Source organism: Oryza glaberrima, chromosome 2 (genome assembly GCF_000147395.1).
Source record: "Oryza glaberrima chromosome 2, OglaRS2, whole genome shotgun sequence".
In the NCBI taxonomy this organism is placed as follows: Eukaryota; Viridiplantae; Streptophyta; class Magnoliopsida; order Poales; family Poaceae; genus Oryza; species Oryza glaberrima.
Genome location: NC_068327.1, coordinates 31,553,949 through 31,578,523, shown reverse-complemented (window position 1 = coordinate 31,578,523; position 24,575 = coordinate 31,553,949).

The window sequence follows — 24,575 nt, the reverse complement described above, 5'->3', positions numbered from 1 at the left end:
ATATTATACAGTGATAATGGAGTCTAACTAGAGGACGATGGTATATTATACTCCCTCCGTCCTAAATTATAGGCGTCCTCCTTTTAAGGAAAATCAAGCTCAGTAACTTTTAACTAACAATCATACTAAATGTATATACGCTAAGTATTATACATGTTACTTCCTCCGTTTCACAATGTAAATCATTCTAGCATTGCCCACATTCATATAGATATTAATGAATCTAGGCACACATATATGTCTAGATTCATTAACATCAATATGAATGTGGGAAATGCTAGAATGACTTACATTGTAAAACGGATGAAGTATATCACTAGATTTATATTTTAAAGTAGTTTCATGTGATGCTAATTTTATATTCGTTGGCAACAAAATATAGAGTAAATTAATGGTCAGAGTATGTCAGTAAAGACCATGTAAGAAAAATACATGCCTTATAATTTGAGACGGATAGAATAGAAGTTAAGCAAAATACGATATCATATTATATAACGAGTCAAAATACACAATGAATTCTCTTTGAAAAATAATATAGTCGAATCGTTTTTTTATTTTAGTCATAATAGAACTTTTTTTTACCTAAACATGATTGGGGGACTTTGAGAGAAGATAAGAAGAGGGGATAATGTCACTAGCCAAAACACATGGGGGGAGGGGAAGTTGCTTACATCCATGGTATGTTTTGATAATATACTACTATTATTAATTTTGTTCTTCACTGTAATACGATGTAAAACTAAAAAATTAACATATATTACTATTTCATTATTCACTTTTCTTCTTATTTTCTCGATCTTTTTTATTTTCAATGACAATATTGCTAGAGATCCGCGGAGCCGATAACCATGTGGGGGTATTTCAATGAAGCTAATTTTACATAGTAGATATTGCTAATTATTATCTATAAACTTAGTCAAATTTGTTTAAGTTTGACAGTCAAAGTGACTCATAATATGAAATAGAGGGGTAGTTGCATGCCTATGCATTACAATATGATCTATAGATAAAAATATGATTTAGTTTATTTCTAATCCATTTTTATGAGATGTTGCCTTTTTTATTTCTTTAAAGAAGTTATTTAGGGTATAGTTTTTTGAAAAGTGAGGTCAATTTTTTAAGGGAGAAGGAGCATTAATACTTAGATGGATTCTTTTTTATTTCTTTAAAAGTTTTTTAAGGAGAAGAGAATTTTTTTTGAAAGATATAGGAATATGTTTTTAAAATAATTAATATCTCCCTCACTGTCGCTCACCCCCTTGTCGTCTTAGGTACTCCTCTAGGCTTTAACTTTTCGATTTTGAAGTAAAAAAATCGCTCTTCACTGGTTTACCAAATCCGATCAAAAACGATAAAAACCAACGATTTTTAGTCAACGCCGTATGGAAAACTAGCTAATACCGACCGGTTTTCATAAATTCAGACCTAACAGTTTCACAAAAGTCGACTGGTTTTCATGAAATTCCATCGGTTTTATGAACCGTGCCACCCTCCGCTGCCTTCTCACCCTCCCACCTTCCTCAGTACTCTCCTCCTCCACAGACCACAGCTAGTCGTCGTGCCAGCCTGCTCGTACACTGGAGCCGAATCTTGCAACAATGACTGTGAAGTTCGAGAAAGAATCACCATGATGACTATCAGGAGGAAAATAAACATGGCGGGCGCTAACAGGTATGGTGGTAAGAGCAAGTACAATAGCAGTCTATAAACCAGCTATAAAACATATTTTAAAGAGTTAAAAGAAAAGAGAGAAGAGCAGCTGGCTACAGATCTGTAGCTAGCTGCAGCACGAACTTCAAAACGTAATATTTGTATGACATTGTGGGACCATATATTAATAATACAATAAACAATTATTGTATGAATTGACTATTATATTGGTTATAGATGATTTATAGCTAGTAGTGAGCTATACTATTGAACTTGCTCTGCTATACTATTGAACATGCTCTAAGCCCATCGTCGACAAGAGCTCGTTAGGCTGCATCCAAGAGACAATGTCGCAACGTGGGAGCAGAGCAGAGAAAGACGATGCGGAGCTCTCGTCGCGGGCTCATGCTCAAAGGGAGAGTACACTTCTCGTCGGAGCTTCTCGTCCACCCACGGAACAGGCCGGCATCAGGGACCCGGAGTCCCGGACACACGCGGGCGGGAAGTTTAGGCCCATCTCGATTTTACTAGCTGCGTGGCCAGCGTGGGAGCGTGCGGCGTTGCCAACCGCCAACCATGGCACGCGCGCACGGGACGAGGCGCGTCGGCTGCCGGGAGAGCGCCACCGCGCCAGGCGCCCGTGACGTGCATGCGACGGCGTGGCCGCCCCGTGCGGGACGTTTCAAACAAAAACATAGGCAGATTGGTCGTGCGACGACGTGCGATAAAAAGTGGAGGAAGCCTAGACTAGACGAGACAAGCTGCGTGCGTGTGCGCGTAGTGGCCAATGTGGGGGCGGCTGCGGCGCAGTTGATCATTAGCCGCGGCGCAATGTCGCGGTGGATTCGCTTTCCTTTCGTCGTCCGGTGGACCGCGCGCCCATATGCGATGCGCCGCTGCGCGAAAGGGAGGATCGCGAAGAGACGTGCGGAGGACGCGCGCGAAGACTATCAGTGTGGGCCTGACTCGTGAACTCTTTTGGGAACGTTTTTGCTGCAGCGAGTCGATGTACGTGCACGTCTGGATCACCATATTCTAGTGTACCGACCAGTGTTCAACACATCAATCATTTTATTTTAGATAATAGAATAAACATCCCGGCATTTACTCATCAGAGCTATATTTAATTATTACAAAGTATCACTTTAACAAAAGGTATAGTTTAAATGAAATTAAGCACACCCAACAAAATAAAAAACCAAACCAAGATAAGAAGAGCACATTTATTAAAGTCTGTTTGTGAATTTCCATCCATAGCTTAAAAAGAGTTGCATAACCGTCGTCTGGAGCATCAATCATGGTGGGTGGTGTTTCATCGCCAATTTACTTTGTAGGGTTCAGGTTTATAAGTTAGTTTTTTATACAAGCTTTTGCGTCGGCACTGCCCTGCACCATCATGAACCGTAGTTAGAAAAAGAGCACGATTCGGATATCTTACAAGGAAATAAATGGTTCATTGTATCCAGCAGAGAAACGATGCACCACCCCCGCGCCTTTCTCTGCTCCGGGAAAGAGCTCGCTTTGCCGCTCGACGGAAAGCTTCTCTGTTTTATGAACTAACTAACGACACGTACGTTAATCTAGCATCCCTAGCATCCGGCTAAACGGGCTAAAGTAAATGGAAATCAGTGAACGGAGCACATGCATGCCATACGGAAGGGTCCTAATAGTCACGAAAATTTCCGATCGTCCAAATACCGTTTCCATACCGAGCGTCATTTTTATATAAGAGATACCGTTTACAACCGTTATCGAGTATTGCAAATTCTAATTTCTTTCTGCATCATACTGATATCGACGCCGAGTAATTTAAATGATAAATATGATCAATCACCGATTGATTGAGCGTCGGTTTCGAAGAGATGCTATCGATTCTGGTTGTTTTCACTCACTACATCTTTTTTTTCGCGAACTCATCACTCACTACATCGATAGACTGTTTTACTGTTAACGCTTCAATTTCCACTGCGGGAGAAAGAAAATGTACAAATTGTTGACGGGCAGTGTCTTTGCATGACTCGAGTTTCGCTTTACCAGCACGCTGTCACCGCGCGCCGCGCAGAGCCCTCACCGTCCGTTCCTCCCCAACAAACTCCACCGCTGGGGAAGAGACGAGCAACTAAAAAAAAAAAAGGCGAAAACTCGAGTGCGCGCAGTGTCATCCGCCCCCGTTTCCACCTGTGCGCGCGCGCGGCGTTTTTCAACCCCCACGGACACCTCCGCACGAACGCACCAACCAAACCAAAAAGCCCCTGCGAATCTGTGATCCTCTCTCCCTCGCCGCGATCGCGTTCGTCCCACGGCCGCGCGCGCGTCGCGGGGGCGTCACTATGTCTCCGCACCACAGCGGCCGTCTCGCGCCGCCGCGCCGCAACCGGGAGAACCCGTCCTTCTCCGCCGCGCTGCTCGACGCCATCTACCACTCCCTCGACGCCGATGGCAGCTTGCCGGCGTCCCCTGCCGATGCCGAGGGGTCACCGGTGCCCGGACGCCGCCGCGGTCCTTCGCAGTGCAACAACCTGTCGCCGTCTGCTTCTTCCGTGCGGTCGCCGCGGCTGCAGAAGACGCCGCGGCCGTGTCGCGTGCGGCCTGACCCACAGCCTTCGCTTCTCTTGCCGCCGCCGCAGCCGCCGCCGCCGATGCCGGAGTCAACGGGAGACGTCGCGGAGAAGAAGAGGGGCAGAAGGAAGAACAAGAATGGTGCCAAGTCGGCGCCATTCGCGTGCCTTTTGAATGCTCTGCTTTGCAACAGGAGGTCAGCCAGGTCGGCCGAGCCGACGACGCCGCGGGCTCTGGCGGTGGCGCCGGCGGCAGTGGCAGTCACCGCCGCTGAGCCGGCGTCCGCGAGGTCGATCCTGTCGTCGCGCGCTTCCCGGCGACAGTCCGCGGCGACGGGTGGGATCCTGACTCCGGCGAGGCGGGCAGTGCGGTTCTCGCCGGTGGCGGTCGTGGTGGACGACGGCGAGCACGGGTGCCGGGACGCCGGGGTGGCGAGGCTGCGCGGCGCGGAGAGGGAGGTGGCCGCGGCGCAGGAGTCGGCGGCGGAGGCGGAGAGGAGGGTGGAAGAGCTGCTGCGCGCGCTCGGCGTGGCGGAGGAGAGCGAGAGGGCCAAGGAGAGCAGCGAGTCCAGCTCCGACCTGTTCGAGCTCGAGAGCTTGCCGGCGTTCGACGACGCCGAGCTGCCGCGGCCGCGAGCTGCCGCCGGACTCGTGCTGGCACGTCCGCGACCTCGCGTTTGTTGAGAGTTGCACACAAGAATTAATACCTCTTCTTCGACGTGTAAGCTCAATGCAGCTATGCAGCGTGCTTACGCTTGTCTGGATGCTGAATGGCTGATGAATGTTTGGAAATGGCACTGCATTGTCGAGTGAAAAACAAGTACAGGCATAGCATTTTGCATGGGGCTATCACATGGCGCTTGTTGTTTTCCCTGCCACAGAAAAGAGTGCAATAAATTTCACCATGGTGCCCAGGTTTCTCCAGCCGGCCCGGCAGATTTGTTACTCTGATGTCTTTATGCCCGTTGTTTCTATACAAGCAAGTAATTTTTTAAAAAAAGAGATTTGGAACGAGAGACCTCCAAACATTTTTTTTAAGAAAAAAATATGAGTGTATTAGGGATTGAACACGGGATTTCAAGGTTGAAGCCATACACCCATTACCATTGCACTACCAAGTACATCTCCATACAAGTAATTGATTGTGTTACTTCCATTGTTTATCTACAATTCTACAAACGTAGGGCTGTTTTGGTTTGACGTCATACTTATCTTACTAGATATTTGGTAACTTTAAGTAGTAGTTGTTTGGATTGCTTTCAATCTTTACCAAATCAATACAATTAATTCTACTATTCTACTATACTAAAACTAGGTACTGCCAAATCATACCCAAAATTTGACACTACTAATAAATTAGTGGGATGGTAGAGAACCAAACAAATCCGTACTACCGTAAGTTTGTCTTACAAAACAATTTCAAACTCCCTTGTCGTGTTAACTTTTTCAAACGTTTTGAGGTCAAGAATGCTGTCAAAGAAACTCTTTAGTTCTAGAACACAAGTTATATTTATGAAATAAAGGGGGAAAAAGGAAAAAGAAGAACATATCCATGCATCTCAGAGTAGTTCAGGAAGAACATGACCTGCGCAGGACACTGCTCGTTGGGCAAAAACATTTGGGCTAGTTGGCCTAGCTCTGTATCGCACATATGGCCCATCGGCTCACATGACGAAACGGGCCGGAAATTCCACTCTCCTGGACTCCTGCGCTTGGAGCCGGCCCAAACCAAACCAAATCCCAATCTTGCAAAAGTTTTTACCGCTATCATTCTATCAAGGGCTGTTCTGCAAAATTTGCTACCATCAGTTCGTCGGACCGGGAGCGACTTCTACCATTGGATGTAGCATCAACGGTGGGCGAGAGCCCGCGCCGCTCGCCGGAGGTCTCCTCGCCGCGCCGCCTCCTTCTCCGGCGTGTGCCCCTCCTCCGCTCCTCGTCCCCAAAGCCAATGCCGCCTCGATCTCCTCGCCGACCTCCTCCACAGTACAGCTGGGCCGCCGCCGCCGCCGCCTCCTCCCCGCGCTGCCTCCCTCTCGCGGTCTCGTTCCAATATTGGCCTCCCTCTCAGGTCATACCTAGGTCTCCGCGGCCGTCTCCTCCTCAACCCCACCATGGAGCGTCACGAGGAGGTGGGTCGGAGCCTGGACACCGTACCTGGCTACCTGTTTGCTGCTGTAAACTGCCAACTTGTTCTTGTTGATCTCTGCACTAAGACCTAATCTTCTTTTGTATCAGGAGTTGCCTCCTAATGTCCCATAAAAATTCCTCGTGTGTCTCTTTCCTGGTTTTGGGCGCTTCGGATCAATCCACTTTGGGCTAGAAGAAGCTTATGGTAAGGTGCATTTTCCCTGGTAACAATCTGATTCTGGAGGAGAAACAACATTAGTGCTTCTCGATTCTCACAGATTTTTTGTTAACTGTTCTGAACTCTTGATGATAAATTGGCACGTACTGTTTGGATGTAGAAAAGGACATGTTTTGCATTTCAACTTGTTGTACGAGAACAAGCCTTTTGTCTTGCAATCTGATGAAACATTGTCATTCTGTTATCAAGTTCCATTAGATTTTATTTTGTTGTTGTTGTTGGGAGATGTTGAGGATGCTTCTGAAAGCGTCAGTGGAGAGATCCTGACTTCATGAGAAGGGCAATAAGTGGGTTGAGCAGTGCGAATGGAAATTTTAGGAACAAATTAATTGATGTTTTTGAAGAGAATAATGTTTCAACTGATTCACAGCGATCATCTTTGTCTATAAAACAGAACTCTTTCAACTTCAGCTCCTTAATTACATATAGCAAACGAAAATGACAAAAACTCAGTTATATTATGTCCATGTACTTATTTGTTTGGCTGTGGGTTTGTGCTTTTGCAGCTTGCTATCTAGTGAATGAGTAAGTTGACCTGAGAGCTAGGGGTTTGAACAAGCTATTGAATCTGTCATTCTTCAGAAACAAGTTCATTTAATCCGGTATGCTGGATAACTGCACATCAAGCTTGAATCATGGTGTCTTATCAGTTCCGGTTTGGTTGAACTAAATCTGGGACAGGTGATACTTTTGGAGCATTGGTCTCACTTCTGCTCACCTTGAATTTGCTGTACTTTTCGTCCTCGTAATGAAACCTGATAAGTTATATGACATGTTGGTTAGCTGTTATTCCAGCTGCACTTGTTTCAGGTTTTTTTAGCAATATATCTCCGGCATATGACCATTGCTGGGTTGTGAGCTGGTTACTTTCTTGTATGGGCTAATGTTCTTTGGAGTTTGGATTTGACACACGTCCAGAAAAACTTCAAATAACCTTTGAGGTAATAGTTTTTTTACTACATTTTTGCTGGTAGTGTCTTGCTTGTTATATTCTTTGAGTGGTTTCAATTGGAGCAGCATATGCTGTTATCAGTTTTACATTATCAATTAACCATGCTAACTTTATCAATAAGATGAAAAGAATCCATCAGTGTTATTCTTAGTATTACTTCCCTAAGAAGTATAGCATTCACTGCTTTGGATCTGCTGTGATTTGTTGAACTTTTTGGAAACAAGAAATTAAGGAGTATCTAGACCTTGTATTCATAGGTGCTGTCACGCCCCGAACTAGCCCCGAACAGAACCAGCCCGTGACGCTCTAAATTAACCTGTTAACCGATACCAGTCTCAGGAAATAGTGCTGGTATCACAGGAAGACTGAATACCACAGCAACAAAGGTCTCTTTATTATAGAGTAGGATTACAGTCATGTTGGGCTGCGGACAGACCCCAAGCTCACAACTGCATTACAAAAGAGGAAAGCGGAAGCCAAGACTTGGACCATTCATCACAGGCGCGACTTGGGAACTAGATCGAAACTCTAAAACTCATCATAGCCGACTTGCTCCTGGAAGAACTCCTCGTCAGCGGGATCCATCTCATCTTCTTCAGCAACTAGGGGGGGATTATTTATATAGAGCAATGGTGAGTACAGGAGTACTCAGCAAGTCATGGGAATTATGTGTTTAATGAAGGCTTCAAAGGAAAGGCTGTTGTTTTTACAATTGATTTTAGTTAAACTCCTTTTTTTTAAAAAACAACTAAGTGAGTGCTTCTCAAACGACACGGATGAGACAATGCATGTCGTCCGGTCGGAGTATGTGCATTGTATCAGTCTTTGATTGATTCAAGATTGGCACCCGGCCACAACTTTCAAACGGCCACCCGGGCCTAGCTGATCCCGTCAGCCACAGATGTTCCAAACATCGAACCCAAATCCACAACAGCAATTTCACAAAGTAGTAGTCAAACAAAACTACGCTAAGGAATCACCTTACATCCGCCCATGACCGTGGGCACGGCTGTTCAAACAGTTTAATAACCTCTGCAGAGGGGGCACACTTTACCCACACGACATTACTAACCCGGATCACCCAGCCTGTGCAGAACAACCACGTCTGGTGTCCTTGAGGCTTTCATGACAAGGCATTTCGAGAGCCGACACAGGTTTACCATATGACGACGAGAGGGGTCCCAGACCAACAACAGGTTAGGTCCCAGACCATACTGTGCCAGGAAGCCCAGGGGTCCTCCCCGACACCACCCTGGCAAATCCACTTGTCTCTCGGCCTCAAGGCTCCCCTGATTAGCTAATTACTCAGCCAGGGGTGTCCCATTCCACCCATGTGGTCGTACTTGTTATATGTTCGGATGAAATTCCAAAGGAATCGGTCCTTAAGTGCAAGAGCGGGAAACCGTGCTCCTGGCACGTCCCCCGGGATCCTTAAGTGCAAGAGTGGGAAACCGTGCTCCCGAGACAAGACGGGCACTGTGACGAGAGGCCGACGGCACGAGAGTGATCTCTCCGGCCTCGGGCCGGGGAAGAGGAAGAAGACGAGTGCCCGGAGTCCCCTTCACGCGTCCTTCGCACGCACCGGCTCTCCTGGTGCTTTGGCGACGAACGGCGGAGGTGCAAGCAGGGCGGAGCGACGATGGCGCGGCAGGCGCTGACGGCGACGGCGACTGGCCGGTCGGCTAGCACGGCGCACGCGCGGGGGAAGCAACGGGTGGCGCGGCGATTTGAGCGGCGTCGGCGGGAGCGGCATTGAGAGGGAGCGAGAGCAGAGAGAGAGGGGGGAAAGAAAGAGAGAGAGAGCGAGCTCTCTCTTGCTCAGCACCTGAGCAGCGCACGTGCCTCACACGTGCGGGCAAGGATGGAGGGGAGAGGAGAGATGGGCTGAGAGGAAATGGCCGGGGAGAAGAGATCGGCCCACGAACTCGAGGGAGGCAAAATAGACTTTCTCGAGAAGATTTGATTCGGGACAGATTGAGGTTAGGGTTTGGATTCGACGATGGATTGGGGATTTGAGATCTGGAATGGCACGGACACTGGACAACAAACAAAGAAACAATTTTCGCATTTATGATTTTTAAGAGATAGTTTTCCCACTAGGTGCCACGACGGAACGGGCGCTACAGACCAACCCCCTAACAAGAATCTCGACCCCGAGATTCAGCACCTAAGGGAGCAGCTCCGGAAACTCGGTGCGGAGATGATCTTCTCGTTCCCAGGTTGCCTTATCTTCAGAGTGGTTGCTCCATTGGACCTTGTAGAACTTGATGGTCTTTCTTCGAGTCTGACGCTCTGCCTCTTCAAGAACCTTGATCGGTCTTTCCTTGTAGGTCAGGTTGTTTTCTAGCTCGATGTTGTCCAGGGGAACTTGTTCTTCTGGATCTCGAAGACATTTCTTCAACTGGGATACATGGAACACGTTGTGCACATCTGCGAGACCTTCAGGTAGCTCAAGCTGATAAGCCACTTCGCCACGTCTGGCTATTATGAGGTAGGGACCGATGTAGCGGGGTGCTAACTTGCCGGACATCCCAAACCTCTTCATACCGTGGAGGGGTGATACCCGTAGGTACACATGATCTCCTTTTTCGAACTCAAGATCACGCCTCCGATTGTCAGCATAATTCTTCTGACGGTTCTGAGCTGTCTTTAAACGTTCTCGGATCAGCTTAACTTGTTCTTCTGCTGCCTTGAGTATGTCAGGACCGAACACCAGCGCTTCGCCAACCTCATTCCAGCACAAGGGAGTGCGGCACTTTCTTCCGAACATTGCCTCATTCGGTGACATCTAAATGCTGGCCTGATAACTGTTGTTGTATGAGAACTCGGCATACGGCAGGCAATGATCCCATGTGCCTTCAAAATCTAGGGCACAAGCACGAAGCATGTCCTCTAAGATCTGATTTACTCTTTCCGTCTAACCATCGGTCTGCGGATGGTAAGCCGTGCTGAAGTTCAGATTGGTCCCGAGAGCCTCATGCAATTGCTTCCAGAACCTTGAGGTGAACTGAGTACCTCGGTCTGACATGATCTTTTTCGGACAGCCAAATCGACATACCATGTGGGTCATGTAGAGCTCTGCCAGTTTCTTTCCATCAAAGGTAGTTTTCACAGGCACGAAGTGAGCCGATTTTGTGAATTGGTCCACAATTACCTAGATGGAGTCATACCCGCTAGGGGTTCTTGGTAAACTGGTGATGAAGTCCATCCCAATTTCTTCCCACTTGCATTCGGGAATTGGTAGGGGTTGCAGCAGACCAGCTGGTCTCTGGTGCTCTGCTTTAACTCTTTGGCAAATGTCACAGAGAGCCACATATTCCGCGACATCTCGCTTCATTCCAGCCCACCAGAAATATCCCTTAATGTCCTGGTACATCTTTGTACTTCCTAGATGAATGGAGTAGGCGGACTCATGGGCTTCTTTTAAAATGATATCTTTTAATTCTTTCTTGGCTGGTACGCAGATGCGAGATCCGCACCACACTGTGCCTTGGTCATCTATGGAGAAACCGGTGTCTTTCTTCTCGTGTATTCTTTCTATTAACTCTTTTATACCTTTATCATCTTTCTGAGCTTCCCGGATTTGCGATTCCAGTGTAGGTTGCACTGTCAGGCTAGCAGGGACGCCCGACTGTAGCACTGTCAGCCTTAACTTTTCTAATTCTCTGCACAGACGATCTTGGTCTGGCCATACTTTAACTGCATTGCAGTAGGTCTTGCGACTTAGTGCATCAGCGACCACATTGGCTTTACCGGGATGGTAATGGATCCCAAGATCATAATCCTTGATTAGTTCCAACCACCTTCTTTGCCTCATATTCAGCTCTGTCTGAGTGAAGATGTATTTAAGACTCTTGTGATCGGTATACACTTCACACCTGTTCCCGATCAAGTAGTGCCGCCAGATCTTAAGGGCATGGATCACGGCTGCTAATTCAAGATCATGGGTGGGATAGTTGACTTCATGAGGTCTAAGCTGCCTAGACGCATAGGTCACGACCTTATGATCTTGCATTAAGACATCCCAAGCCTTGCCTTGACGCATCACAGAAGATTTCGAAGTCTTTTCGTATATCTGGCAGGGTGAGAACTGGGGTAGTGGTTAATCTTTTCTTCATTTCTTGAAAACTGTCTTCACAGGCTGCTGACCATTCAAACTTCTTTTCTTTCTTTAGCAACTCGGTCATAGGTCTGGCTAACTTAGAGAAACCTTCGATGAATCTTCGATAATATCCAGCTAGGCCAAGGAAACTGCGGATTTCTGACACATTCTTGGGGGAATTCCAAGCAAGTACAGCTTCAACCTTGCTGGGATCTACTTCGACACCGTTAGAGGAGATCACGTGCCCAAGAAATGCTACTTGGTCCAACCAGAATTTGCACTTCGAGAAATTGGCCAACAATTGATGTTCTCTTAGCTTTTCCATTATCAGCCTCAGGTGTTCAGCATGTTCTTCCGCATTCCTCGAGTATATCAAGATGTCATCAATGAATACCACGACAAACTTGTCCAAGTACTCCATGAAGATCTTGTTCATCAGGTTCATGAAGAAGGCCGGAGCATTGGTGAGTCCGAAGGACATCACTGTGAACTCATACAGACCATACCGCGTTGAAAAAGCGGTTTTTGGGATATCCTCAGATCTGATTTTAAGCTGATGGTAACCTGACCTGAGGTCAATCTTGGAGAAAACTTTCGCTCCTTCAAGTTCATCGAACAGATCGTCAATCCGAGGCAACAGGTACTTGTTCTTTATAGTTACTTCATTCAGGGCTCTATAGTCAATTACCATTCTCTCAGAGTCATCCTTTTTCTTAACCAGAAGCACTGGGGCTCCCCAAGGGGATGAGCTAGGTTGCACATAACCTTTACTCTCCAATTCTTCGATCTGCTTTTTGACTTTTGCTAACTCATTAACTGCCATTCGGTAGGGTCTTTTTGCAATTGGTGCGGTGCCTGGTGCCAGTTCTATGGCGAACTCAATCTCTCGGTCTGGTGGCATACCCGTTAACTCTTCTGGAAATACGTCGGGATATCCACAGACTATGGGCACTGATTCCAAGGGAATGGCTTGCAAACTGGTTAGGATAGACCGACTTGCGGTAAGGGTGTTAGGGGTAAAGCGAACTTGCTTTCCTCCAGGTTCTTGCAAGGTGATGGACCTTTCGGCACAATCTATCTGTCCTTTGTGCTTAGCCAACCAATCCATCCCTAGGATGATGTCCAAACTTTGCGAGTCTAGGATTATTGGTTTGGCTAGGAAATCAATTCCCTCAATTCTAATGTTAACTTTGGGGCATATTTTAGTTGCCCCTATATCCCTTCCAGGGGAATGCACTATCATTGGAACTTGCAATTTTTGGGTTTTCCAACCATTTCTTTTTACAAAAGCTTGCGATATGAAAGTATGGGAAGCTCCTGAATTAAATAGGACGATTGCGGGTACGGAGTTGACAGAGAACATCCTGAGCATCCTGAGCGGTTTCAGCTTGAATGTGGTTCACCCGGCCTCGACCGAAGTTGTGGAAACACGAGATCCCTGTCCACTAGCCTGAGAGCTAGGACGAGACGGAGCTGGTGCGGGAGTAGGAGTCCTGGCGGTGCTGCCATTAGAACGTCCTGAGTTGGAGTTGGCAAGATCCTGTGGGCATTGCCTGGCATAGTGTCCCATCTAGTTGCATCGGAAACATTGAACAGACGCCATTCCTGATGGTGCCTTGAAGGAGGACACTCTATTCGGTGCAGTATTACTGCTAGGGGCACGCTGCTGCGGCTGAGGCGCCAGGCGATTAATCTGAGGACGAGTTGCATAGCTTGGCTGGCGGTTAGCATGAGAGACTGACTGGTGATATTGCATGGGTTGTCCAAAGCGAGGGCGAGGTGCACCTCGGGAGGAATTCCCCTGATGATTAGACTTGCGTTTCTTGTATTCCTCGGTAGCTTCTTTTCTGGCATCTTCAAGCAGAAGAGACTTGTTGATCATGTGCTGGAAAGTGGGGAAATCATGAGCAAGCAACTGAAGTCTCATCCCAACTGCAATTCCCTTTAAGAACTTCCTGATCTTCTTCTTATCGGTGTCCACTTCCTCAGGGGCATACCGAGCCAACTTGTTGAACTGACTCAGGTACTCATTAACACTGTTATTGCCTTGCTTAAGCTTGTTAAATTCCTCCTTCTTCATATCAATGGTGCTTTCAGGCACGTGAGCTGCACAAAAAGCCGTAGCAAACTCATCCCAAGCAATGTTAGTGGGGTCAGGATGAGCATTGCAGTAGTTTTCCCACCAATCAGCGGCAGGTCCTCTTAGCTGGTGAGAGACGTAGAGTGTCTTCTCGACAGGAGTACATTGTACCAAGTTGAGCTTCCTTTCAACATCCTTTAGCCAATCGTCAGCCTCAACAGGCACGACGGTCTGAGAGAACTCGGGCGGACGAGACCTCAGAAAGTCCGTCAGCTTGGATCTGTTGTTACCCATGTGGGGATGGCCATTTCCATGTGCATTATGCTGAAAGCCGGCTATGGCTGTGGCTAATCCCTGCAAGATCTGTGGCTGTGTCTATGCCATCAAGTGCTGCATATTGTTTTCAACATAGGGTGGGGAAGGCATGCATCCTTCAACAGGGTCGCGATTAACAGTGTGGTGAGAGTGGTGAGAACCATGGGACTGCTCAACCTCGGCATCGCGGGATGCTGTGTGGTGCGAACGGTTAGTGTGGTGAGACTGCTCATCAGCCGACTCGTGATCTGCCTCTGGCTCAACTCTGCCTTCTTCAAAACCAAAACGGTTCGGTGCACGGGTAGCGCGGCGAGGACGGCTAGCCATCTAAACTCGTAGAAAAAGGGCGGGGTGAGAATCGTACAAGCACTTAATGAAGACAAGGAGCAAAATAAATAACAGCTCAGATAGCACACACTAGGCATAAACTGGTTTTCTCAAATCATAAAGACACCTGATACAACGGATGTGGACAAGTCACAGAGCTATGCCGAGCTTGACTGTACGCACACCACCTAGGAGAACCAGACTACCAAACAACACCCACATCAAACACACAGACACACTACCTCGCCACGACTCCGAAAGAGTTGGCGGCGGAACAAAAGGGCCTAACACACGGACAACTGCTGAAGACTGCCTCCTCTACTCCTCGCCTGCCTGGCTGCCTCCTGTAGTCGGCTCCTCAGTCGAAGAAACGTAGATCGGCGCACGCGAAGGGACCGGCGGAACCTGTCGAGGGCCGGCAGCAGCACGGGCCGTTGGCGGAGGGGGAGTTGGGTAGTTGAAGCGGAACACTTTGGAAGAGCCAACAACACGCTTCTGCGTAGTGCGGATGAAGCGTGGGCCACGGCGGGAGGAAGCAACTGGAGTGTGTCCGGGGGTGTAGGAGGGGCTAAATGGGTGTGGGTAGGGAGAGTACACTGGTGAGTACGGCGCACGCGAGCTGGGGGAGCGCGGGCCACTGGGAGTGCGAGCAGAGCCGCGGGAGCTGTGGGAAGACAGGTGGTTGGCGTGGCAGAGGCGGCCAAAGTCCCAAGAGGTAGTGTCAACTGAGGTGACACCCTCCTCGGCCAGGCGGGCCTCGAGTGCAGCGTAGCGGCGTGCAAGGGAGCGGTAAGCCTCAAGGAGAAGGTCGTGCTGGGTGGCCTGAGCCTCAGAAAGCTCAACCATGCGAGTCAGCACAGGCTGAGACTCGCTGTACGGGCAAGGGTACCTGGTGTCAGTGCGGCCAGAAGGAAGGCGTGGGAGCTGCCGGAAGGTAGAGCCCCCGAGGCGGTGGCTGTAGTCGTGGGCCAAGCGACGAAGTGCAGTCTAGGAGAGGTCCTGGTACGCAATCTGGAGAGTGGGCCTGGCCATAGTGAAGTGGTGTGGGCGAAGGCCAGCCCCGTGTATACCTCCACAAGGGTAAAGGTACACCGAAAGCTCACAACGAGGGGGAACACGGTCCACGGAGTACCCCGTGTACTCGGGACACGAGAAGCCAAGGAAGCGGGCAAGGTCACGAAGCTGAGCGACGTGGTGACCCTCACCAAAACCGTGGGAACTGAAGCTGGCGTTCACTGCCATCTACAATTTTGAAAGAGGGAGAAAATATCAGTAACCATTTTAGCAACAAACTATTGAAAATAAAGAAAGCAAAAAGAAGCCTTAGCTTTTCACAAGTAGTTTTTGAACTTAATATCCTTAGGGTCGTCCTAAACGTTGGGTTTCGCCCTAGGGCCAAGCCTGTGCTCTGATACCATCTTTTGTCACGCCCCGAACTAGCCCCGAACGGAACTAGCCCGTGACGCTCCAAATTAACCTGTTAACTGATACCAGTCCCAGGAAATAGTGCTGGTATCACAGGAAGACTGAGTACCACAGCAACAGAGGTCTCTTTATTATAGAGTAGGATTACAGTCATGTTGGGCTGCGGACAGACCCCGAGCTCACAACTGCATTACAAAATAGGAAAGCCGAAGCCAAGACTTGGACCATTCATCACAGGCGTGACTTGGGAACTAGATCGAAACCCTAAAACTCATCATAGCCAACTTGCTCCTGGAAGAACTCCTCGTCAGCGGGATCCATCTCATCTTCTTCAGCAACTTGGGGGGTGTCACGCCCAGAAATTCCGAATAGAATTCCAAGCAGAATGTGCATTAAAATCCCCATCTAGGACCAGCCGGGGTACACCAACGACAATGTTGACATTCAGATCCACGTCTTACAAACATCATAAAAGTCTTACATAAATGCAGCGGAAAAACAAAAGATAACTGGGGCTAAGCTTGGACTTGAACTGCAGCGGGAACACCACTCCACAGGCATCCTCGACGGCACGGACGAAGCCTACTCCTCAGAGAAACCACCATCTGACACACACTCGTACTCTGGGGTTGGGGAAAATAGAGCAAGACTGAGTACTACCCACTGTACTCAGCAAGTCATACCGGAATAGGGGTATGATGCAGGGAATTATCAAAGGAGAGCTAGAGTGGTTCATTTGCATAAAGCGAGCATTTATAAACAGAAGTTTAAAGAAGAAAACAGTCGTAATAATTAATCAATATTAATCATCCACTGTCCAACGCTATACCACGTTGCGACAGGCCCAACCATCCACCTATACTATCCAATTTCATTAGACTAAGCTAGGGTGAGACTAATCACGGTGAATCTGGTTGATCGCCCATAACCGCGGGCACAGCTATTCGAATAGTTTTACTCTGATCAGAGGTGTACAACTGTATCCACAAGACACAGCCCCACGACACGTTTCCGTGCGCCGACATGCCACCACGACATACCGGAAAGAGGCCGTGACAGGACCCTTCGCATAACCCCCTCTAACCAAGCACACCACACCTCAGGTTTCACCCCCACTAGATCGAAACCCCCTCTTTTTCAGCTCTGCTATTTCAGGATCATTTACTTGAGCGGCTCTGACTTGATCGACGAGCGTAGGCCGTGCTTCCAGAGCGGCTATGAACCCGTGTTCAACAATTCCCACGTTGAGATGCTCAAACTCCTGCCGCAATTCCTCACACATGCCCTCGATGCATAGGGCAGTGCAGTAACTCTTCCTGCTTAATGCGTCTGCCACCACATTGGCTTTCCCCGGGTGGTAGTGAATGCTCATATCATAGTATTTGATTAATTCCAACCATCTTCGTTGTCGGATATTTAGGTTCGGTTGGGTGAAGATGTATTTCAGACTCTTGTGATCCGTATATACTTCACAGCGGTTGCCAATCAGATAGTGCCTCCAGATCTTCAAAGCATGAACCACTGCTGCCAATTCCAGGTCATGAGTTGGATAATTCCCTTCGTGTGGACGCAACTGCCGCGAGGCATACGCAACCACTCTGCCCTCTTGCATTACGACACATCCAAGTCCGTGGTGGGATGCATCGCAATAGACTTGGAAGTCTTTCATCTGGTCGGGCAGAATCAAAAATGGTGCGGATACTAATTTCTTTTTGAGCTCCTCAAAACTCTTGTCGCACTCAGCTGTCCATTTAAACTTCTCATCTTTCTTAAGCAACTGAGTCATGGGTCGGGCGATCCTGGAGAAGTTTTCGATGAATCGGCGGTAATAACCTGCAAGTCCTAGAAAACTTCGAATCAGCGACACGGTCTTAGGTGGGGTCCATTTGGTAACTGACTCCACGTTCGATGGATCAACTGCCACGCCCTGAGCTGTAATGACGTGACCCGGAAATTTGACTTCAGACAACCAAAAGTCACACTTGCTGAACTTGGCGTATAACTGGTGCTCCTTCAACTTCTCGAGTACCAGAGGGAGATGTTGCTCATGTTCTTCTTCGGACTTTGAATAGATAAGTATGTCGTCGATGAATACCACAACAAACTTGTCCAGAAATTCCATGAACACTTTGTTCATCAAGTTCATGAAGAATGCGGGTGCATTGGTAAGTCCGAAAGACATAACCGTGCACTCATATAACCCGTACCGAGTGGTGAAGGCCGTCTTTGGAATATCCTCTTCCCGGATTCTTAACTGGTGATAGCCTGATCGCAGGTCTATCTTAGAGAACACCTTAGCTCCTTTCAGTTGATCAAACAAATCATCGATCCGCGGTAAAGGATATTTATTCTTGATTATGACCTCGTTGAGTGCGCGATAATCGACGCACATCCTTTTCGTCTTATCCTTTTTCTCCACAAAAATGACCGGATCACCCCAAGGTGAAGTACTTGGTCGAATGTACCCTTTCTGCAGCTGCTCATCAACCTGCTTCTTGACCTCTGCTAGTTCGTTGGCCGCCATCCTGTACGGTCTCTTGTAAATTGGCGCGGTTCCCGGTGCCAAATCAATCCGGAATTCAATCTCTCTCTTGGGTGGCATGGTAGTGAGGTCTTCGGGAAACACTTCTGGGTACTCGCAGACTATGGGAATCTCTTCCAATTTCCTCGAATTCTTCTCCTCGGTGACCACTGGGATTTCCACCTCAATCTGATTCAAAGAGACCCCTTGCTTTGGTGAGTCTGGTGATTTGTACACTACTGTTTCTCCCTTCTCGTTGGTCAAGGTGACTGTGCGATTCGCACAATCAATGACTCCCTTGAACTTGGTCAGCCAATCCATCCCAAGAATGACATCTAGGTCTTTGGATTCCAGAAGAATGAGGTTGGCTAGAAATGGTGATCTTTGGATTTGTATTGTTATAGAAGGGCTGAATTGTACCGAAGTGGAGCTATTCTCTGGGGTATGAACCCGCATTGGTGTGCTAAGTTCCTCTCTTACTAACCCATGCATCCCGACAAACTTCTTTGAAATGAACGAATGCGTTGCACCAGAATCAAAAAGTACTGTTGCAGGGATTGAGTTAACAGGAAACGTACCCAGTACGACCTCTGGTGCTGCTTGTGCCTCCTCTGCGGACGCGTGGTTGACACGAGCCTGGACAAACCTTGGCCCGGCACGCCTTGGCTTCGGGCATTTGTCAGCGAAGTGGCCAAGCTCGCCACAGTTGAAGCAGGACCCTGGCTTTGTCCCAGTCTCCTTCTTGGCTTGCGCGGACGGAGCTGACTGTGCTAGTGCCATTGGTGGGAGCGGAGCTGCACTGCGGTTGGGCTGACCGCCATGGTGGTTCTGGCTGCCACTAGCGCCCTGGTGGAAGTTGCTAGAGTTGAACGGGCGGTACTGGCGGACGATCATGGTGGTAGGTCCACCCTGCTGTCCGGGAGTGAAGCGCGGTCGCTGGTGGCTCCCTTGGTTGGATCGGAACTGCGCCGCCTTCCTCTTCCTTTCCATTTTGTTGCGCTGATCCTCCTGACGGATTGCCTTGTCAACCAACCTCTCAAAGTCGGCGTAATCTCCAGATATCAGTTGGTTGGTCAGCTCGTCATCCAGACCTGCCATGAACTTTTCCTGCTTCTCGGCATCGGTGCGGACATCCTCTGGTGCATATCACGCGAGGCGATTGAACTCATGGAGGTACTCGATCACTGTCCTGTTGCCCTGATGGAGTGCCCGGAATTCCCTCATCTTTTGTGCCACGACCCCGTCTGGCACCTGCGCCTTCCTGAAGCTACGACAGAACTCCGCCCAAGTGACTTCAGTGCCTGGCGAGCAGGTGGCCATGTGATTGTCCCACCAAGCTGACGCAGGACCTTGAAGCTGGTGTATGGCGAAAGCGACCTTCTCCTGATCATTGCACTGCAGGAGATTCAGCTTCTTCTCTATGGCATGGAGCCAGTCATTCGCCTCCATAGGGTTGGTGGTGCTGGAGAAGGTGGGTGGTCTAACGCGTAGAAACTCCGGCAGTTTTGGACTGAGGGGGAGGGGGACCAAACTGCTGCTGCTGCTGCTCGGCTTGCTGCTGCATCCTCTGGTACATCTGCTGGTGCTGCTGCTGCATCTGCTGCATCATAGTTGTCATCATCTGTGTCTGATGAGCCATTACTTGGGCAAGGGTCGGATTCTCGGGGAGTGGTGGCGGACCATTGCCGGAATCGCTGTTGGGATGCACACCATCAGTGCGTTCTTCGCCGTTGCTGCCCTCGCTTGTTGCGCGGCTACCATTCCTGGTGTAGACCATCTTGAGGAAGAGCAGACGGGGGAAAAGAAGAAAAATAGATGCTCAGGAACTAAGCTTTATTATATATGAATTTAAACTGCAATTGTTCTGATCTGAATTAAAACACTTAAAAAGCAAGCGAAAATCCTTATTAAGACAGCCATATCATAGGCACATGATATCGACCGTCAACTGACCCATAAGCAAGCAACCTAAACACACAAACTAACAAACAAATGCTAGACAATCGATAAACTAATGGAAAACGAGCCTAATGCTCGGGACGGCTCCTGCGGTCGGTGGAGTCGAAGACGTCCTCCTGCTCATCACCAGGTCCCTCCGAGCGACTCCTGGAGCCTGGCAGATAAGTCTCGCCGCTGCCCGGCTCTGAGCCACTGGAGCTGCTGCTGCTGCGGTCGCGACTGCCACTGGGAGTAGCAGACAACCAACCTCCGTTGCCACTAGCTGGACCCCTGGCGGCTGATGCTGGAGCGAAGGAGAGAGCGGACGCGGGAGCTGACACGGGAACAGGAGCTGGAGCTGGCGCTGGAGCTGCGGGAAGTGCTGGAGCTGCGGGAACTGCGGGCGGAGGTGGGTTCCTGGGCGCAAGCTGGATGCGCACGGGTGCAGTCGTTGTCTTGCGGGGCGTGGTGCGGATCCGGACTCCTCTTGGCGCTGGGAGACCCTTCAACTGGGCATTCTCCTTCTTCAGGCGTGCTATCTCGTCCTTCAGAGCGACGATCCTCATGAGCTTCCCATCATTCAAGGCCTTGGACGCCTTGTGCAGGTTCGAGTGCATCCTATCCAATCCCCTCATCACAGCACACATGTGACCAAAGGTGGTGTCATTCTCGCCGGCTGTCGGACGGAAAGTACTGACATCATCACCGTTGGCTCGACGAGGGTGAAATCGGTACGCCGTGTCGTGGAAGATGTAGTTGTGGCTCTCCCGTAGTCTGGCCATCATCAGGTATGCTGCCTCCTGACAGGCGTGATCTGCTGTGCCTCCGGATGCCTCAACCACCATATTGGCTAGGCAGGTACCCACGTAGCCATGGACCTCCAGGCGGACACGGTGAGGAAGCTCGCCGCTGAGTGGTGGAACAGTCGTGTACTCTGGCGCGTTGGGGTAGCCCACCACCAGCATCATACGTGCTAACTCTGCCACAAAGTCGATCATGCCTTCTCCGCGGTGGTTGGGTGGGTGGCCGGCCATCTAGAGAAGACAAAGGAGTAGGATCAATGCATGCTCAAATCCAAATTTAAATAAAGCAATAAAGGACTCAAATAAGAGAATCAAATAAGAGCGAAATTTTATGCATAGATCATTTTGCATGAGAGCGAATAAATAAGACAGACTTACATAACGATAAAATAATGGGGAAATTAGATACATACTAATAATAACAATAAAGGCAGAAATACCTTGCAACCCATATTCCTGAGCTAGGACCTAATGCATTTCACCCATCAAATCCCAACTGACTGACGAATAAACCCCAAATAATTTTACTAAAACCCTAGACTGACTTGTTTTGACAAATCTCACTTCAACGAGCAACAAAGATTTTTCCCTTGAACCACAAGAACAGATCCCAATTTTCCCGGAACAAATCCAATTGCAAAGAACATATGCAATGAAAAGGATTCAGAGGGCTCTTAGGTTTTTCCATTTGGCTTGTCCTACGGTCAAGGTCGGCTCTGATACCAACTTGTCACGCCCAGAAATTCCGAATAGAATTCCAAGCAGAATGTGCATTAAAATCCCCGTCCAGGACCGGTCGGGGTACACAAACGATAATGTTGACATTCAGATCCACGTCTTACAAACATCATAAAAGTCTTACATAAATGCAGCGGAAAAACAAAAGATAACTGGGCTAAGCCTGGACTTGAACTGCAGCGGGAACACCACTCCACAGGCATCCTCGACGGCACGGACGAAGCCTACTCCTCAGAGAAACCACCATCTGACACACACTCGTACTCTGGGGTTGGGGAAAATAGAGCAAGACTGAGTACTACCCACTGTACTCAGCAAGTCATACCGGAATAGGGGTATGATGCAGGGAATTATCAAAGGAGAGCTAGAGTGGTTCATTTGCATAAAGCGAGCATTTATAAACAGAAGTTTAAAGAAGAAAACAGTCGTAATAATTAATCAATATTAATCATCCACTGTCCAACGCTATACCACGTTGCGACAGGCCCAACCATCCACCTATACTATCCAATTTCATTAGACTAAGCTAGGGTGAGACTAATCACGGTGAATCTGGTTGACCGCCCATAACCGCGGGCACAGCTATTCGAATAGTTTTACTCTGATCAGAGGTGTACAACTGTATCCACAAGACACAGCCCCACGACACGTTTCCGTGCGCCGACATGCCACCACGACATACCGGAAAGAGGCCGTGACAGGACCCTTCGCATAACCCCCTCTAACCAAGCACACCACACCTCAGGTTTCACCCCCACTCCTCGCAAGGCAGCGGGCAGTCCCCTCTCGTGCCTAGGTGAATCCGGAAGCGACAGAGGCCGTCGCAGGGCCCGCCCCGCTCCATCACGCCCACCCTTGCCTGGATGCGTCAGCTAGAGGAAAGCTACACTACAAGCCCAGCCGTTGCCCACGCTGGCTTGTGGTAAGTACGATAAGTTCTTCCAGGGCATCCCGCGAACCGGTCCTTAACTGCCATGGGTGCGACTAGCAAAACCATGCACCCACAGCCCACCATGTGATTCATTTTAATTAACCAACACCAAAACGGTGGTACTAAACCAACCTTACCAATTGAACCTAAAGTCTATATTTTAGTGAGCTTTCCCCATTGTGTGCTAGTGGAACTAAGCATGGCTAAGCAACTCCTAGTCCAACGTCTATTCATGTTATCACCCGAGCTAACAAAGGAACATGGTACCAAAATAGCATGGCTGTAACAATAGGTAAACATCCCATAATAACATTATAAAACGATGCAGTATTTGAAGAAAAACAATAGAGCATTTGCAATATAGGATCAACATGTTCAAGTGATAGGCATGACTTGCCTTGCTCTGCTGCTGGAGGAACCTCGGCGACTATCTCGAAGTATACCGGAGCGTCGGAAGAACCGGAATCTAGCGACATACAAGGCAAACATTGCAAACAGGCTATAAGACTACTAAAACAGAGAACAAAACCATTTTTAATGGATTCTACACATTTTTCTTGATTTACTGAGACTTGAGTGGGCTTAAACGGAGCTCGGATGAATTAGTTATGAATTTTAGAAGATTCACTGTGTTTATTACTATAACAAAAAGTCCTTAAATAATTTATTGCGCAATAATTCCCACGGCTGACGTCATCAGGGGGGTGGCGCCGACGGGCGGGTCCCACTGGTCAGTGGCTCGGGAGATTGGGGAAGGGGCGGCGGCACGTGGGCCCCACTTGGCAGCAGCTCAAGGGGAGGGCACGGCTGGCAAGCGGGCCCCACGGCCCCGGCTCCACGGGCCGGTGTACCGGCTAGGCCCGACATCAAGCCGGCCGGCCGGCCATGGCAAAGCGGCGGCGCGCGCATGCGACCGCCGGCGACGGCAAACGGCGGCGCGGACGGCGGGCGGCGGCGCGAAAAAGGATAAAAAGGAGGAATGGGCCGGCGGCCCATTCAAAGGAAAAGAATAGAAAAGAAAAGAAAAGAAAGAAAAAGGAAAAAGAAGGAAAAATGATTTTTCCTGGGATTAAAATTGCATGTGCTCAATTTTAATTGGTTAAAATTATTTCGAGAGCTCTGAAAATTCCACTAAAAATCTTGTTAACGTATTTCGACATGTAGAACTCAAGAAAAATTCCACATGCCAATTCCGATTATTATTTGCATTACTTTATTAAGGTTTTCTCTTGATTTGCACCGGCATTTTCTTAGGGTGATTTATAAATTCAATTTTCGGCTTAGGAGGAGATCTTCAGGGTGTGACAAACCTACCCCCCTTAAACGGAATCTCGGCCCCGAGATTCGGAGGAGCTGGCGAAGAGGTGCGGATGGGCGGCTTTCAACTCATCTTCCCTTTCCCAGGTTGCTTCCTCCTCTGAATGGTGACTCCACTGAACTCGGCAAAACCTGGTGACCTTGTTTCTGGTTCTTCTTTCGCTGGTATCAAGTATACGAACCGGCTTCTCCACATATGTCAGGTCCTCCTGGATATCAATATGCTCCGAATCAGCTTGTTCTTCGGGTACTCTTAAGCACTTCTTTAATTGGGACACGTGGAACACGTCATGGATGCCGATCATATTGGATGGAAGTTCTAGCTGATAAGCAACTTCCCCCCTTCGTTCCAAGATTTTGTATGGTCCCACGAAGCGTGGTGCCAACTTGCCTTTCGTCTGAAAACGGTGTACTCCCCGGAGCAGAGTGACACAAAGATACACGTAATCCCCTGCTTCAAAAGTGAGCTCCCTTCGGCGGTTATCCGCGTAGCTCTTCTGTCGAGACTGGGCAATCCTCAACCTTTCCCTGATGGTTCTGACTTTCTCTT